This window comes from Delphinapterus leucas, chromosome 2 (genome assembly GCF_059928025.1).
Source record: "Delphinapterus leucas isolate spDelLeu-1000000601 "Yukka" chromosome 2, BTC_Dleu_Yukka2, whole genome shotgun sequence".
Lineage (NCBI taxonomy): Eukaryota > Metazoa > Chordata > Mammalia > Artiodactyla > Monodontidae > Delphinapterus > Delphinapterus leucas.
Window position 1 is genome coordinate 38,810,552 of NC_143130.1, and position 19,953 is coordinate 38,830,504.

General features: G+C 36.8%; 1 protein-coding gene and 1 pseudogene across 1 annotated transcript in view; both read left to right on the forward strand.

The window, feature by feature from the left end:
- Positions 1–19,953, forward strand: part of HDGFL3 (HDGF like 3) — a 74,927-nt gene that overhangs the window by 879 nt on the left and 54,095 nt on the right. The window lies entirely within an intron of this gene.
- LOC149749992 (low molecular weight phosphotyrosine protein phosphatase pseudogene) overlaps positions 1–19,953 on the forward strand; it is a 36,646-nt pseudogene continuing 16,693 nt past the window's right edge.

Sequence of the window (19,953 nt, forward strand, 5' to 3'; positions counted from 1 at the left end):
GCGTAGTGCAAATGGCTGTCGGAGAGCCGGCGGGTGCCCGCGGCGCAAATCCTGGAAAGGGGTAGTGGTCATTCAGAGCCAGCAGGAGCCTCTTGGCAGTCATTCATCCGTCTCTCGTTGCATCCTTCGCCATCCAGACTTGTTGAGTTTTCCCTGAGCGCGATTCCGGGTGCCCCGCCAGCCCTATCCTTGTCCTGGGGTACGTGCATCCTTGGTGCCCATGGTTCTTTTAAACCGACACCAAATAGCCGGGAGCTTGCAGCTTGGCAGTGGCTGGTGTGTCCTGTAAGCTTCTCGTGCCTTTTCACCTCCATGTTTGTTTTAGGTCAGATCCCAGACCTTATCCTCGGCCTCCCACAACAGTCCACAATAGCGCTCTCTTTCTGTGTAGCAGGGTTTTCGCTGGGCTCTTTCTCTAGAAAGCATCTGCGTGTAATACATAACATTAAATTTTATTAGGTCTTTTGCTAACATGTGTGCTTTGTGTCTTAAAATAAATCCCTTTTACTTTTATTTTATAACAGTTGGCAGTTAATTGCTTGAAATAAGAAACAGTGAAAAGGAGGGTCAAAGCATGTTGAAGATTATGTTAGTAAACTTGAGGAATAGAAGTAGACATGGGAAATAGTGGCATAAATATGAGTGCAGGCTCTAAATATGTTGTATTATATGCAAGTGAAGGTACTGAGATTCCCCCCTCCCCCAAATACACCCATTCACAAAAGGAAGTGACATCATGGGTGACCAGACTGAAATTTAGTGAAGTTGAAGTAATGGATGGACATAATTACTTTTTTTGTTTTTAGTTTGTCATGATTGTAAAATGGAAAGAACACTGGGTCAGGAATTGGGGGACCCTGGCATCTGGTCTGGGCTCTGTTATGGGCTAATCATCTCAACTGTCTGAATATCCGTTTCTGCAACTGTAAAATGATCATCTCTAGGATTCCTTCCAACACTAACAACCTCAGATTTCAAGGGGAAAAAACAGTCTTATTCAGATTTCGTGAGGCTGTGCAAATAACTTTTGTCCACACCTGAACTGTAGGTTTTCCTTAAATAAGGCAAAGTTTTCATGGTGGAATAATGGGTTATTTTTCCTACTACAGTGCCGTAATGTTTTGGGGCAAGATTTGTTACTTTAGGAGTCCTTTAGGGAACCCCTTGAGTATATTCGTCAAGTAAGAAATAAACAGCTATAGGGCACATATGTTTATACATAGTTAAAAGTGAATTAAAAGTTAGCATCACCAGTTGGTCATTTTCTTGTAACACAATGGCTTTCTTTAATCTTACCTCTGAAAAACATCTCCTGAGGGTCAAAAAGAAAATAGACTTAAAATTTCATTAACATGTTGCTTGCATATGTTGGCCACCTGTAGTAATTTTGAAACAAAAAAGTGCTGCAGAAGTAGTCATAGTTGTGTATTTAATTGTACATAAAATTCCTAGGAGTTATAGTTCCAAACCAAGGCAAAATGGAAAATAAAATGAGGAAATAAAATCAATTACATTGTTAGATAAGATACAGTAAATACAGGGAAAAAAAATGTGTGTCTGTTCACATTTAACGCGAGCTCCTCAAGGGAAGGACCTAAGTCTCTCTAATTTTTAAAAAATATTTTATAGTGAGTGGCATGTTGTAATTTCCAAAGAAAGGTAAAGGTTAGAAAAAGAAGAAAGATATTTGAGTCCCTACTCTTTGTTACAGTTGAATGTGTCAGTGTTCTCGTTTTATTTTCATCCCAATTCTGTGAGATAGTATCCCCACTTTACACCTAGCTATAGCTTTGTAGATGATGATATTATCAAGTATGGGGGGGGAATCCTACTTATTTAAATTTCAAATATTATCCCTTGATACGGAGGCCAGCCATGTTGGGATTCTATCAGTATATGGCCATAAGGAATGAAACATAGGAGGGAGAACATGGAGGAAACATTTCTTCAGGCTATGGGGAGGAGCTTTCTGATGGTCAGAGCTGGTCCACGTGGCATGGAGAAGTGACTTCTCTGCTGTAGAGAAGACATTTGTTTTGGTCCTAGGAATCCCCTTGTGAGGAATGTGAGCCTAGAGGATTCAGACATCTAGTAAATTTGATCAGGTTGGTTTCAGCTTTTGGCTGAGCTTCACACTCTGTGCCCAGGGTGTGTTCTGTAATCTAAGTTTCAGTTTACTAGTCTGTAAAATAGGGATAATTCTCACCTCACAGATTTAGTGTATGTAAAAGCACTAAGCAGCAGTACTTGAATGCTTTTTGCTTTTTGAATTTCTAATTTTTCCCCTGTATCACTATACTATTTAAAATTTTCAGCTATTACGTAGATTTGTTATTTGTCCAGCATTTTATCATGAAAAATTTCAAACATATAGAGAATTTAAAAAATTGTATAGTGAACAGCCATATATCTACCACCTAGATTCTGCACTTAACATTTTGTTATACTAGCTATGTCACCTATTTGTTCACATATCCATCCCTCTATCCATACAGCAGTCCATCTTTTTTTAATGCATTTCAAAGTAAGTTGCAGATAATTTACTCCTAGACACTCCAGAATGTATTTCATTAACTAGAGGTCAATATTTTTAATAGATTCTTTTTTTTCCTTTTGAGGTAAAATTTACATAGACTGAAACACACTTACCTTAAATGTACCATTCAGTGAGTTGACAAATGTATACACTGGTGTAATGCTAGCCCCTACTGGGACAGAACAGTACCAGTACCCAAGAAAGTTCCTTTATGCCTCTTCCCAGTTGATTCTTGTCCTCCTCCCTTTTCAGATATATTATTTTAACATTAAATAGCAACTGGCTGTTTCTAATGGGGTATACTTGCTGTATATGACTTTAAAAATTAGAAGTTCATTTATGCCTAAGGATTAACTAGCTTAATACTAAAAAATACTTATGCTAAAACCAGAGTCTCGAAGCCTTTTTTTTTTTAATTTTTAAAAAATATTTTATTTATTTTTTATTTTTGGCTGCATAGGGTCTTAGTTGCGGCATGCGGGCTTCTCTCTAGTTCTTCTCTCCAGTTGTGGCGTGTGCGCAGGCCTAGTTGCCCCATGGCATGTGGGATCTTAGTTCCCTGACCAGGGATCGAACCCGAGTCCCCTACATTGGAAGGTGGATTCTTTACCACTGAACCACCAGGGAAGTCCCTCTGAAGGCTTTTGATTGTGTACCTTGTTGGTAAAGAAAAAAGAAAAGTAGAGCATGCATCTCCGATATGTGTAAATTTACTTTAAAATTACATCTACATGTACTTTGTACTATTATATATATTATAAGATAAATACAAAAAACTAATAGGGATGACAGATGATATAGATGATATTTTATGTTTTAAAATTCTTATTGGCAAAATGTCATTAATAGTACTAGATTAAGTTTATATTTTAAAAAGTACTAATTTTTGGAATTTTTTTGCCTCCTTCTTGTGAGATCTGACTAGGTAGTCAGTTTTTATCTTTTAAAGAGATATTATAGAATAGAACTGTCAGCTTGGCCATTTCCTTGTTTGCTTGTGCTTACATTATTAGTGTCATCTTTGTAGGACTCCTTTAGCCACTTGTTCATTTAGCGAGAATTCTGTTAGAAGTAGATGTTCCATAATTCTACTCAACCAGGCACACACAAATGGCAATAAGTCACAGTATGCCTAAAGTGAATAAATATAATTATGTAAATAAGCACACTAGTGTTAATTGATGTATTGGATATTAGTAAAATTTACTTTTTAGGTGAAAGAATAAGAAACTAAGATAGAAGTTGTACTATTTTCTTCTCAGACCCCCTAAAATCATCTTGTGTATCCCCCGAGGTGTAAGCACTCTGCTTATGTTACCCCTACTCTAAAAAATGGAAAAACAAAAAACAATACAAAAACCAAAAAGTCTTAAAGCCCTTGTGTTTCAGTTAAAGAGCTTTTTAAAATATAACTTTATATGAGAACTCTCAAGCATCGTTAATAGGAGAGTAAATCGATATAACCACCTTAGAAAACTGGCCTGATCTACTGTAGTTAAACACACGCCTGCCTTGTGACTTGGCAGTCTGTTCTAGGCATATACCCAAGAGAATGGGTGTTTATGTCCACCAAAAGACTTGTACAGTAATGCTCATACATGGCGGCTTTATCCATAATAGCAGAAGACTGAAACAACCCAGATGTCCATCCACACGAGAATGGATAAGCAAATTTGTAGTATGTTTGTATAGTGGAGTACTACCCAGCAGTAAAAAGGGGCAGACTACTGATGCCCACAAAAATATGGATGAATCTCAAAAATATAAGGTTGAGTGAAAAAAAAGCCAGACACAAGACAGTACATTCTGTATGATCCCATGATGTTCAAAAACAGGCAAAGCTGATCAATGGTGACCAGTTTGTGGTAGGTGGAGGTGGTGGTGGGGTTACTGACTGGTAGGAGGCACTGGAAATGTTCTGTATCTTGATGTGGGTTTGTACGTATGTAAAAATTTATCAGGCTTGCACATGGGGATTTATGCACTATTATGTATATAATGCCTCAATTTGTGTATATAATGCCTCAATTTTAAAAACACACACTTTGTGTGAGGTGGGGAAAAAGAAGAATCTAATACTCCAAGTTTCTTCATGGATTCAATTTCACCATTCTTAGCTTTCAGTGAGAAATTTTTTCCGTTAAGCCTTCAGTCCTACAAAGTTGCATCTTCCTTTGACTATTTTAGAAGCTTCATTTACTACTTCACAGCTTTCTCTTGAGGCTTCTTTGTAGTTCTGGATTCTGCCTCTGTCTTTTGCTTAACTCTACTAGAGTCTTTCTATTCCTTTCATGCTAAATCATTCATTGCTCATCATATTTTTGATCTAGCTCTCCACCTCTCACTTGTTAAAACTTAAGAATAAAGCATTTGACTTACCCCTCTATGACAGTTCAAAGATCTGAACTCTTATTGAACTTTTATTGAGTACCTACCGTATGTAAGGCACTGTACTAGGTGTATTTTTTCGTTTTTCTACCAACAGATTAAACTTGCAGCAATTTAAAAACATTGTAATTGAATAAAGTGTTTCCCTATCCTCTATTAATGTAAATACTGGTTGGGAATCCTCAGTTTCTGATCCATAGTACTTTCCATTTTTTTTTTTTTGCCTTTGACAGTAAACTGCTAGACTGTGAACCTTTATTTCTGCAGACCAGGCTACATATTTTCAGAGCATCAGTTGACACTTAAATTCTTTTTAATCTCGACATAAAGTAAGATGTTTATAATCTTTATTACTTTGTCCCGAGTCCACAGAAATGCATCATTGGTTCATTCCTCAGGTAGAGTGGCACAGGCTCACTCAGCCTTTGCCCAAGAGACTATATTCACATTGCCAGTTTGAGACTGGCAAACGTTCTCATTTTCTTCAGCTTAACCCTGGGAGCAAACAAGCAACTTCAACTCAATACCAACATTTACATTTTCCATCAGCCAGGTGCATCTGTGTATGTGGCATATCCCCTTTGGAATGCCCTAATGACTACTTGTTGCCCCATGATTTGAAGAATATTAATTCTCTTAATTCCACTATATGAGTTTGTGTTTGATTCTTTTGGAAAGTGATGGTTTAAAATGATATATGACTGTTGAAAATGTCTATTAGCATTAGAAAAACATTATAGACTAATAAGTATAGTAGAGCAAGAGCCCAAATATTCCTGTTTATTAGAGAAATATCTTCTATTGCAGAAGAGCCTCCAGATATCTGATCAAAATATAGTCCACTTAATACGGTTGTTAGTCCACTGCAAAAAGATTTCTTAATCATTTCAAGCAGTACTGAAAGCATGGTCTGTGGACTGTTACCTGTCAGTGACAAGATAGATATAGAAATTGAGAGCAAGAGTTTAGAAACTTTTTTAGCAATTTGATAGAGTAGCTTTTTGTTTGTGAATCTGATTTAAAATTGAGGTTTGTATGCCTTTTAATTTTAATTTTCTAATAATTCACCTTTAATCTATTTTATTAAAATGTCTGTAACTAATTAGAATTTTTTTTAATTGCTCCTTCACCACAGAATAGAAGTACTGACTATATAGGATCCTTAACAGTCAGTAGTGTTCCTTGCACTGAAAACAATTTGCTCATACTGTAAACTATTTAAACTATGCTTATTTAAAAGAGAATGGACTGACCTTCATGTTATATATTAATTTCAGCTGTGTAACAGAGTTACAGTTATTACACAAGTAATAATGTTCACTGTAGAAAGATTAACATCCCTAGACATAATTACAAGCATCATGAATATGCACCTATATGTTTAGGTACATAATTTTTGTAATATATATACAGTTTTGCAACCTTTTTTCCCCACTAAACACTGTATCTTTAGAAGACTTTCAGTGGCAATGAATATGTTTTTATAACATTATTTGTAATAGCCATCTGGTAATTTATGGCGTGGACCTATTTTTATAAATTATAACTACTTGCTATTCTAAGACATTTATTTTATTTCCAGTTTTATACTATGAAAGAATACTCTGAGAAACATTCTTTTGGCTTAATTGTTATTTCCTTAGGACAAGTCTCTGGAAATTATATTTCTGAGTCAAGGGGCATGTGCATGTTTTAAAGCTTTGTATTACAAAGATTTAACTATCTTATCTTACCCACTACCAGAATAAGAGAATACTTGTTTTCTCACATATTCATTAAAAGTAGATGATTCAAATGTTTAAAAATCTTTCTCAATTTAATAAGCACAAATATTTAATTGAATTAATTTCTTTGGTTACAAGTTAGGCAGAATATATGTATCACATATGACATTCTATCAATAATGTATATGTGTCTTGATTATCAAGTTAGAATGAGTATATATAATAACACTACTATGAGGTAGATATCCCCATAAGAGAACCAAGACTTAGCTTAAGAAATTCACCTAAAGACAACTTAATTGTCTTAATCCCAGACTATTAAGAATGCCACAAGAACATAAGAAATGTGATATCAGATTAGGTAAAGGACTAAAGAAGCATTTGGCAGTATGTAAAAAGAACATACATATATGTGTGTTTGTAGGGCTACAAGTTTCTGTGAAGTTGGAAATCTTCAGTCAGAGAACACTTACTATTGTAACATTTATTATATTATCTTTAGTCTATATCTCTTTGAAAGTCCTTTGACACAGGGCAATATAAAAATAAATATTAGCTGTGCATTTAAAGAAAGCAGAGGCCTGTTAAAATCAATTCTGAATGAGTAGCATGATGTTGACTTAGTGTAAGTTCTAAAACCTTTATGTGTGAGAGAACACATCTACTTTGAACATCAGGTAGGGTAGTTATGAGAGTTACTGGTTCAGTAGAGCCTAGAAGCTAAATCATAAGAACTACTACTACTAGCCTGTGTAACTTCTTGCCAGTTTACTGCATTCCAATCTCTGTAACAGCATTTTCCTATGTACTGTATATCACTGCCATTTGTATATATAATCTCCTTTCAGCTGATTAAAATGGAGGTAGTAATTGAATTTTTCTACTATATCTTCTTACTTGATAAGAATTTGCTGTAGTTAGTCAGGTAAGTACCATCTGTAGGGTCACAGAGAGCCACCTAGAGGTTAAAAAGAGTGAAATAATCCAATGATTGGTGAGCTCAGACATTTAGAGTGACATCCTCCAGATTTCTGAGCAAGACTTCCTGCCATGTCGGGAAAGACAACTAGACCGGGAGTTAAAAGATAAGCACCTCATTCTACCACTCTCTTGGTTTGTTAGGTTTGGGCATGTTTTTTTTATTACAACCTCTCTGTAAAACAGGGAGAGTGATAATTCTTAGTCTCACCCTTTTTCCTAGTAATCAAATGTGAAAATATACATGAAGAAAGTGTTTGCTAATTAAGTACCTAATAATTAACCTCCTAGAAACACCAGACCTAGTAAAGTCTCAGTAAATGTTTTTGTGGTTTGGCAAGTGTGTTTTTCAGCAGTTTCCTTGTGACTTTATAATAGTGAGTTGGCTTTAGGCTCTGGGAGTTGTAGGGACTTCCCATTAATATTGCCCCTCCAGATTTCTGAGTGTGATGAGCCATCTCTAGAGGGTCCACATAGCTTCAGGATTTGGGGGCAAACTAAGCTGGACTTCGTTGGCAGTTAAATGGTGCCTATGAATCAACTACTCCTCCCACTTGATCACTGAAACTCAAGCTCTGAGTGGATTCCCTAAGCCTGATTATAGAGTCTCGAAGGCTCTCCAAAAGTAGACTGGATAATTCTTACTAACATATTAGTAACTTCTTAGTTTCTATCAAAATATGTTTAAGATGAGAGTTGTTGTAAGTGATGGGTTCATTTAGGTTCAGTAGTGGTTAGCAAATATAAAAAGTTTCACAGAGATTGAAAAACTTTTATGTAGGGAAAAATGTCAAAAAATAAACCCCATGCCTTTAGAGCTCTTCTTCCTTTTTGTCACTGAAGTAGACTTTTGTACTAATGATATCTTTAATTTTGGAGGAAATGCATATTTAGAGGGAGCAGTGTTATGAATTCTCAGTTCATTTTTTTTTTTGGAGTTAGCATATGTTAAATGGATTGAAAATTAATTCCCTCAAGACTTCTGTTTGACTTTCAAAATGAGACCAGCTATTTTCAAACAAGGCATAACTGTTCTTATCTCCTTCACTGGACTGCTACATGAGGATTAAGTCAATAATTTTGAAAAAGTATTTAGACCTTGGAAATGAGTCATGGTTGCTGATTGATTCTGTTGCAGTCTAGTCTAGTGGCTTTCAGACTTTTTTTGACTGTAACTGACAATAAGAAATAAATATTAATTTCATACACACACACTAGAAAAAGATTTTCACCACATCATACTATATGTGATGCATCCTGATGTTTTTATATTTCATTTTGTATAAAATCAGGTTGTAACCCACAAAATCAATTTCACTACCTGTAGTTTGAAAAGTACTGGTCTGGTCTGTTAGGCCAAAGGAAAATTAATCTATGTGAGTTATATATGTTTATATAGAACAGTAGTTGGATTTTTGAGATGAGTTAATAGTCCTGAGCTTTTTATTCTGCTGTAGCCATAGTCCTACAAGGAGGTCACATGAACATAAGAAATGAAAGTTATGTTAGGACACTTAACCACCCTGGCCATTGTTTTACTTGATCTCCAAAGGTATACAGATCAAATATTTCTACTCTCATTTTCCTTCTATTCTTTGAACTGCAAATATACCTACTACTTTCTTAGCTTTCTCTATGAAGCTAATTATAGTTTCATACATACGGCTTGTTGAGGGTAATAAGCTTCATACATTTGCTAACTAGTTAGTGATAAACACTGACTATCTAGTGTTCCCTGGTTGATAATATTGAGGTTCTGGGGTTTTCTTGGGTTTGTGAGACTAGACTGTGGAGGTATCAGGCTATCTATGACTGGGATTGATATGGTCTTTTGTTAAGTCCAGAAAACCTATAGGTGGGGTAGGTTTGTGGTACCCTCTGAGGTGGATGTAAAGTCATGGGACTACCACATTTCTAATGGTTCTGTATCTTCTTTACAATCACTTTTGTCCAATCAAAAAGATTTCCTTGCTACTATTTAGATAACAGCAATCTTAGAAGAGACAATCTAATATTGATGATAGTAAGACACTCTTCAATTTCTGAAAAAGATATATTTCTGAAAAGTTATAGTAAGCACAGTTTTATATCTCACATCTGGCTGACTGACTCACACAAAATAAGTACACTTCTATTGGAAAATAGCCCCACTATACTAAGTGGAAGTATCTGGAAACAAAAGGGTTAGGTTAATCTTTGTGTTAAGTCAGGTATTCAAGAACTCTGTTGATTTTCCGCTCAGCTTTTTGTCACTGCTGTTGTTCACTGGCCCTGTCTTGTGCTAGGTGGGGTGGCGGGTTGAAGGACAGAGCCTTTGATAGAGTTATGAAATTTGATGGTCTCCATTGTTCATTTTTAATAAGCTCCTTGTCTGGGGCAAATATTTATTTAACTACAAGGGATAGGTAACCCAGAACAAATGTGTCCCTTGTTTTTAATAGTCATAAAAGCAAATTACAGAAGTAGGGCAGCTCAGCAAGAGCGGGCGGTTAGAGAAGTTTGTTGAAGTGAAATAGAGATGATGGTGATTGAAGACCCCTCCTTTGCGCCACTAAAATTGCTTCTCATTCAATATTGTAAAATCCAACTACTGTGACCTCTCCGTTTTCTCTGGGTATCCCAGCTACCTCCTGGCTTCACTCCTTCCTTATCCAGATTAGACCTACATGATTACTTGAACTGCTTTCACCCCATGCACACTTTCATGCATTCACCCTACAAACTCCTGCTGAGACCAACTAGACATAATCACAAAGGCATGCAGACTGGGGCTGCTCCAGGATTAATTTCGTTAGGTCCTCAACACTGCTCATCACTCCTTTGACTTGACCTGGGTCAGTTCCTTGTCCATCCTCCTCAGGTGTTAGTAGATATTTTTACTACCCTCTTCCAACTCAACCTCTTTCCCCTTATTTTCAGCAAATTATTTTACTTTCATATTTTATATGTTCATTTTCAAGGTGCAGTGGAAGAGCAGGAGCTTTATGTGCAGATAAAGCCGTGTCTGCTGTCTCTATCCCTCAACAGATGAATGACCTTGGGTACCTAATCTCTTTGCTTTGATGGACTGTAAAATGGAGACAATAATGCCTTCTTTTCAGGGTTATTTCAAGGATTTTGAACATAAAGAATCTGAAGGGGTTTTTTTTTGTTTTTTTTTTTAAGAATCTGAAGTTTAACGGATGATCAAAAAATGTTTTTTTCCCTCTCCATCGCCTCTTCCCCATCCTCCTTACTAAGACCCTCCCCTTGTTGCTTGACCCCACCCTTTTCCTTTCTTCATTCAACATTCAGCAAATATTGATATTTTTGAGTGTTTGCTATGTCCCAAACACTAACACCCTAATAGATGCTGGGGGTAGAGAGGTAACCTAAACAAAGTTTTGTTCTCATAGACTTGAAGTCATCAGCCTCTTCCCCTCCACTGACTTTCTCTCTTCAGACTAGAGAGAATAATCTCTCCTATCTTCCAGGCACTGCTCTCTCTGCTTTCCTTGGAAGCCAAGCTTCTTTAAATAACTGACCTTACTGTCTCTTTCTCACCCCTCTCCCAGAAGTCACCATCACCTGCCAATTAATAGAATTCATTTCAATCCTAATTGTTGCCTCTGTGGAAATTAACACTGCTATTAAAAAATTCTCTTCTCTTGACTTCCCTCCTGTGTTTCTTTTGAAAGATTCTTCTGCTTCTCTAACCATACCTGTACAGGTTCTTCTTTGGCTTCAAGCCACCATTCTTCTAAATTTCTGTTTCAGGCCCAGACTTACTATTGTGAGCTTCAAATCCATACATCCGTTTACCTACTAGACAGCTCCATCTAGCTGTCCCTCAGGTACCACAAATTCATCATCAAAAGTAATCTAGCCACCCCTCCCAACCCAAGTATTCCTGTTTTACTTAAAGATTACTATTTAGCCAGTCACCCCCAAAAACAAAGACCTCAAATTATCCTAGATGCTCCTTATTCTTTGCCTCCAACATCTTATTGATCACCTAATGATGTCAAGATGGGCTGTGTAAATGGAGGCCTGGTGGTAGTTCTGATAGAGAAAAATACTGTGAAATTTGATTCATTATACAGCCCAGGGCAGCGTAAGAGTGCTAAACACAAAAGAACCTGAGGCATATTCATGTTGTAAACAAGATGTAATTCCAACAAAACAGTATGACATTAAATTATTAATTTAGATTTTTTGGTGTCATTTTATTTCTACTTAATAATATATTAATTTATCTTGGTTTTATAATGTATTGTTACAATAGTACCATTATATTTGTGCACATTTCAGAACATGATAAAATTTTATGACAGCTGGGGTCCACATAATGTTGATATATTCCTTTTTTTTAAATTCATTTTATTGAAGTATAGTTGATGTACAATGTGTTAATTATTATACAGCAAAGTGATTCAGTTATACCTATATATACATACTTTTTCATATTCTTTTCCATTATGGTTTATCACAGGATATTGAATATAGTTCCCTGTGTGGGACCTTGTTGTTTATCCATTCTATGTACAATAATTTGCATCTGCTAACCCCAAACTCCCAATCCATCCCTCCCTAGCCCCCCTCCCCCTTGGCAACCACAAGTCTGTTCTCTAGGACTGTGAGTCTGTTTCTGTGTTGTAGGTAAGTTCATGTGTCATATTTTAAATTACACATATAAGTGATATCATATGGTATTTTATCTGACTTGCTTAGCATGATGACTTACTTAGCATGATAATCTCTAGGTCCATCCATGTTGCTGCAAATGGCATTATTTCATTCCTTTTTATGGCTGAGTAATGCTTCATTCTATATATATACCACATCTTCTTTATCCATTCATCTGTCAATGGGCATTTAGGTTGTTTCTATGTTTTGGCTATTGTAAATAGTGCTGCAGTGAACATTGGGGTGCATGTATCTTTTTTTTTTTTCTTTTTCCCGGTACGTGGGCCTCTCACTGTTGTGGCCTCTCCCGTTGCGGAGCACAGGCTCCGGACGCGCAGGCTCAGCTGACATGGCTCATGGGCCCAGCCGCTCTGCGGCACATGGGATCTTCCCAGATCGGGGCACGAACCCGTGTCCCCTGCATCAGCAGGCGGACTCTCAACCACTGCGCCACCAGGGAAGCCCGCACGTATCTTTCTGAATTATAGTTTTCTGTAGATATATGCTCAGGAATGGGATTGCAGGATCATGTGGCAACTCTATTTTTAGTTTTTTAAGGAACCCCCATACTGTTTTCCATTGATGTATTCTTTTATTCTTATTTTTCTAAGAATTATCAAGAATGGAAGTTAAATTTTGTCAAAGTTAAATTTTGTCAAATTGTAATAGTTTTGTAAGTTTTCTCTTTTGGCCTTGTTATTAATTATATATTTTAAATATTAAATTGTACTTGTATACCTGGAATACACCTTACTTTGTTTCAGTACAGTAACCCCCCCTTATCCATGGGGATACATTACAGTACCCCCAGTGGATGCCTGAAATTGCAGATAATACTGAGCCCTATGTATACGTTTTTTCCTATACCTATGTACCCATGATAGAGTTTAATTTATAAATTAGGCATGGTAAAATATTAAATAAATAATAAAATAAAACAGTTATATCAATACACTGTAATAAAAGTTACGTGAATGTGGTCTCTCTCAAAATATCTTATTGTATAAATTTAATGCCTTTTCCATCTTAACTAAACACTTATAATGCACTATGGCCATAACTTTTGCAGTTTGGAGTGCAACAGCAAAACTAGCATGAATTTCTTTTTCCTTCACAATTTCATGGATAGAATATTCTTTCATACAGTAGATCTTAGCAACTTCAACAAATGGTATTTTTTCTCTCCTTATAAGTTGAGAACTTTCACCTTTTCACTTAATGAAAGCACTTCACAGCTTCTCTTTGGCATATCCAAATTGCCAGCATCACTACTCTTACGCTTTGCAGCCCTCATTAAGTAAAATCAAGGCTACTTGAACACAAGCACTGCAACAGTTGATCTGATAACTGAGACAGCTACTAAGTTATTAACAGGTAGGATATGCTGGACAAAGGGATAATTCATGTCCCACTCCAGGATGGCTTGAGATTTCCTAACACTACTGAGAATGGCATGCAATTTAAAACTTATGAATTGTTTATTTCTGGAATTTTCCATTAAATATTTTTGGACCATGGTTGATCACAGGTAACTGAAACCACAGAAAATGAAACTGTAGATAATGGGGGACTATTGTATATACATTTCTCTTTTTGTTGAGATATAATTTAGGTAACATAAAATTCACCTGTTTAAGTTATACAGTTCAGTAGTTTTTATTATATTCTCAATGCCGTACAACCATTGCTAATTCTAGAACATTTTTATCACCCCAAAAGGAAATGCATACCCATTAAGCAGTCTGTCATCATCCATCCTTACCCCCAATCCATGACAATCACTAATCTACTTTGTCTCTAAGAATTTGCTTATTCTGGATATTTCATTTGGAGGTATCATAGAATATATGGCCAATTGGACTTCCCTGGTGGTGGACTTCCCTGATGGTGCACTGGCAGGTGGATTCTTAACCACACAGGTTCGAGCCCTGGTCCGGGAAGATCCCACATGCTGTGGAGCAACTAAGCCCATGCACCACAACTACTGAGTCTGCGCTCTAGAGCCCGCATGCCACAACTACTGAGCCCACGTGCCACAGTTACTGAAGCCCACGCACCTAGAGCCCATGCTCCACAGCAAGAGAAGCCACCGCAATGAGAAGCCTGCGCACTGCAATGAAGAGTAGCCCCTGCTCGCCACAACTAGAGAAAGCCCGCGCACAGCAATGAAGACCAAACATAGCCATCCATAAATAAATAAATAAATAAATTTTTTTGTGTGTGTGGTACACGGGCCTCTCACTGCTGTGGCCTCTCCCATTGCGGAGTACAGGCTCCAGACATGCAGGCTTAGCGGCCATGGCTCACTGGCCCAGCTGCTCCACGGCACGAACCCGTGTCCCCTGCATCGGCAGGCGGACTCTCAACCACTGCGCCACCAGGGAAGCCCAAATAAATTTATTTTTAAAAAAAGAATATATGGCCAATTATGTCTGGCTTCTTTAATTTAACATAATATTTTCAAAGTTTATCCATGTTGTAGCGTGTATCAGTAGTTTATTCCTTTTATTTATTTATTTAATATTCATTTATTTATTTGGTTGTGCCAGGTCTTAGTTGCAGCAGGTTTGCCCCTTAGTTGCCTTAGTTGCAGCAGGTGTGCCCCTTAGTTGCGGCTCGCTAGCTCCTTAGTTGTGGCATGGGAATTCTTAGTTGCGGCATGCGTGTAGGATCCAGTTCCCCGATGAGAGATCAAACCCAGGCCTCCTGCATTGGGAGCACGGATCCCCAACCACTGTGCCACCAGGGAAGTCCCAGTAGTTTATTCCTTTTAATGTCTGAATAACATTCCATAGGTATTCCACATTTTGTTTATCTGTTCATCAGCTGATGGGTATTTGGGTCATTCCCACTTTGGGCTGTTATAAATAATGCTGCGATGAACATATGTGTACAGCTTTTTATGTGGATTTAATGTTTTCAGTCTCTTGGGTATATACTTAGGAATGGAATTGCTGGGTCATATGGTAACTCTTTGTTTAACCCTTTGAGAAATTCCCAGGCTCTTTTCCAAAGCTGTTATACCATTTTACATTTCATATAGCCTAATGACCTTGACTAGAACCTCCAGTACAATGTTGAATAGAAGTGGTCAAAGTGGACATCCTTGTCTTGTTCCTTATCTTATGCAGGAAATTTTAGTCTTCCACAATTAAGTATGATGTTAGCTGTGGGTTTTTCTTAGATGCCCTTTATCAGGTTGAGGGTGTTTCCTTGTATTCCTAGTTTGTTGAATGTTTTTATCATGGAAGGATGTTGGATTTTGTCAGATGCTTTTCCCACATCTATTGAGATAACCATGTGATGTTTTGTCTTTTGTTCTATTAATATGGTGTATTATATTGATTGATTTTTGTGTGTTAAACCAATCTCACATTCTTGGAATAAAACTTCTTGGTCATGGTGCATAATTCTTTTTATACATTGCTGGATTCTGTTTGCTAATAAGAAATAGAATCCCTGACACATGACGGTTGAACTTATAATTTTTCGACTTCATGATGGTACAAAAGTGATACACATTCAGTAGAAACCACACTTCAAGTTTTGAATTTTGACCTTTTCTCAGGCTAGCGGTATGCAGTAAGATACTTTCTCCTGATGCTGGGCAGTGGCAGTGAGCCGTAGCTCCCAGTCAGCCACACTGTCACTAGGGTAAACAGCCAGTACACTTAGAACCATTCTGTATCCATACAACCATTCTGTATTTCACTTTCAGAATGGTATTCCATAAATTACATGAGATGCTCAACATTTATTATAAAATAGGCTTTGTGTTAGATTGTTTTGCCCAACTGTAAGTTAAGTGTTCTGAGCACATTTAAAGTAGGCTAGGCTAAGCTATGATATTCTGTATGTTAGGTGTATTAAATGCATTTCTGTCTTAATGATAATTTCAGTTTATGATGGGTTTATTGGGATGTAACTCCATCATAAGTTGAGGGAGATCTGTATTTTTGTTGTAGATTTTTGCATCTATAGTCGTAAGTGATACTGATCTATAGTTCTGTTTTCTTGTGATGTCTGTTTCTGGGATCCTGGTATCAGAGTAATACAGTCCTCAAAAAATGAGTTGGGGAGTGTTCCCTCCTCTTCTGTTTTTTGAAAGAGTTTGTGAAGGATTGGTATTAATTCTTTAAATGTTTGGTATGATTCACCAATGAAGCTATCTGGACCTGAGCTTTTCTTTGTGGGTGTTTTTTTTTAATTTATTTTAAACAGCTTTATTGAGATTTAACTGACATGAAATATTGTGTAAATTTAAGGTGTACAATGTGCTGATTTGATACACATAATAAAGTGATTACGCTAGTAGGGTTAGTTAGCACTTCAGTCACCTCACATAATTACCATTTCTTTTGTAGTGAGAACTTTTAAGATTTACTCTCAGCAACTTTCAAGTCTATACAGTATTGTTAATTATAATCACCATGCTGTATGTTAGATCCCCAAAACTTATTCATCTTATATAACTGGAAGTTTGTATCCTTTGACCAACATCTCTCAATTTACCCTACCCTCCAGCCCCTAGCAACCATCATTCTACTCTTGTTTCTATGAGTTGCGCTTTTTTAGATTCTTTGTGGTAGTTTTTTTATTATTATTTATGGTATTTTTTAATAATTTAATCTCGTATTATAGCTCTACTCACATTTTCTATTTCATCTTCAGTGGGTTTCAATAGTTTGTGCCTTCCTAGGAATTTGTTCATTTTATCTAGGTTATCTAATTTGTTGGCATACAGTTACCCATACTATTCCCTGATAGCCTTTTTTATTTCTGTAAGGTCAGTAGTAATGTTCTCTTTTCGTTCCTGATTTTAGTAATTTGAATCTTCTCTCTTTTCTCTTAGTCATTCTAGCCTAAGATTTGTCAATTTTATTGATCTTGTCAAAGAACTAACTTTTGGTTTCATTGATTTCCTGTATTTTTCTATTGTCTATTTTACTTATTTCCACTCTAATCTGTATTTTTTTCTTCCTTTTATTTGCTTTAAGTTGGTGTGCTATTCTTTTTCCAGTTTCTGAAGGTAGAATGTTAGGTTATTGATTTGTGATCTTCCTTTTTTTTTTTTTTCTTTAAATTACATGAATGAATCAACAGTTTAAATTTTATTTATTAATTTATTTATTTTGGGCTGTGTTGGGTCTTCGTTTCTGTGCGAGGGCTTTCTCTAGTTGCGGCGAGCGGGGGCCTCTCACTATCGCGGCCTCTCTTGTTGCGGAGCACAGGCTCCAGACGCACAGGCTCAGTAGTTGTGGCTCACGGGCCCAGTTGCTCCGTGGCATGTGGAATCTTCCCAGACCATGGCTCGAACCCATGTCCCCTGCATTGGCAGATTCTCAACCACTGCGCCACCAGGGAAGCCCCATGATCTTCCTTTTTAATATAGGTGTACATAGCTATAAATTTCTCTCTAAACATTGCTTTCACTGCATCCCATAAGTGTTGGTATATTATGTTTATGTTTTCATTCATCTACAAGTAATTTTAATTTTCCTTGTGATTTCTCCTTTGCCAATTGTTTATTCAGCAGTGTGCTAATTTCTATATATTTGTGAATTTCCCAAATTTCCTTTCATTAGTAATGTCTAATTTCATTACCTTGTGGTCAGAGAACATACTTTGTACGACTTCAGTCCTTTTAAATTCATTGAAGCATGTTTTATGACCCAATAATGTATGTTCTATTCTGGAGAACACTCCATGTACACTTGAGAAGAATGCGTATTCTGCTGCTATTCAGTGAAGTGTTCTATAGATGTCTGTTAGGTCTAGTTAGTTTATAGTGTGTTCTGTTTCCTTTTTGATCTTCTGTCTAGTTTAGTTGTTCTATCCGTTATTTAGAGTGAGGTATTGAAGTCTCCATCTATTATTGTTGAATTGCCTATTCTCCTTTCAGTTCTGTCTGTTGTAGTAAGTCTTTTGTCTGATTTCTTTCGCAGCTTTGCTGATTTGGTAAAATGTGTGGTAAGCTTTCCAAGTTTTAGATGCCCTAAAATAATTTCTATTTTTTTAAAAATTATTTTTGTTTATTTATTTTTGGCCGCATTGGGTCCTCATTGCTGCATGTGGGCTTTCTCTAGTTGTGGCGAGCGGGGGCTACTCTTTGTCACAGTGTGCGGGCTTCTCATTGCGGTGGGTTCTCTTGTTGCAGAGCACGGGCTCTAGGCACACGGGCTTCAGTAGTTGCAGCATGTGGGCTCAGTAGTTGTGGCGCACGGGCTTAGCTGCTCTGCAGCATGTGAGATCTTTCCGGACCAGGGTTCAAACCCGTGTCCCCTGTGTTGGCAGGCGGTTTCTTAACCACTGCGCCACCAGGGAAGTCCCTAAAATAATTTCTATTTAGCAAGCAAGCAAGTCTGTTTCCAAGACTTGAAAGACCTTAAAACCACTTCAGGCCTGGAAACTTTTTGAGGGTTTTTTCGGGCATCTTTTAAATCAATTTCATGGTTATTGGTTTATTCACATATTCCACTCTTCTTGAGTCAATTCTACCATTTTTATTTTCCTAGAAAAGTGTCTATTTCATAGATATAGTAAACCTTCTAGTGTAGATTTTATATATATATATATCATTCTACTATAATTTTTAGTCTCAGTCACTGTAGTTACATCTCATTACTAATTTTATATATTTTAAAAAAATTTTGTATTTAGATTTGCCAAAGATGTGTCAGCTTTATTGTCATTTTTTCACCAAAACTCTAGCTCTTGGTTTTTATTTCTCCCTTTTTTTTTTTTTTTTTGGTTAATCAGTTCTCCTATTTTTTTTCCCTTACATCATGAATTTCTGATTTCATCTTCACTACTTTTCTTCTATTTCAAAAGTCATGAAATTCCTTTGAAATTCTTTTTGAAAATGAAAATTTTTAAAGCTAGTTTTCCTAAGGTCAGATTTGGCTTCAACATGTAGATTTGGGTAATTGGTGTTTTATAATCATTTTCAATATAGATTTTAATCGTGATTTTCTTTTCTTTTTTGGCCTAAGAGATGTTTAGGAGATAATTTTAGAAATTATCATTGGTTAAAAGTTTTTATACAGGCCTTCCCTGGTGGCACAGTGGTTGAGAGTCCGCCTGCCGATGCAGGGGACACGGGTTCGTGCCCTGGTCTGGGAAGATCCCACATGCCACGGAGCAGATGGACCCGTGAGCCATGGCCGCTGAGCCTGCGCATCCAGAGCCTGTGCTCCGCAACGGGAGAGACCACAACAGTGAGAGGCCCGCGTACCACAAAAAAAAAGTTTTTATACAATGTTTAAATTTGTTTTTTTAGCATGATTACCTTGTTATCAGAGTATGTAGCCTTTTAAACTAATTTTTAATTTGAGTTTTCTTTTAATATGTGATCAACTTTTTAAAAATTATTTATTTGTTTACTTATTTGGCTGCACTGGGTCTTAGTTGCAGCATGCAGGATTTAGTTCCCTGACCAGGGATTGAACCCAGGCCCCCTGCATTGGGAATGCAGAGTCTTAACCGCTGGACCACGAGGGAAGTCCCCGTGATCAACTTTTTAAAAGTGTTCTTTGTATTCCTAAAAAGAAGGCTTCTGTAGCAGTCAATATTTAGAGATGCAGAAGTATAGCTACCGTATCTATTATATTTCTACATATCTCTCACAATATTTTTGACTATTTAGGAAATTTCAGGGCTTCA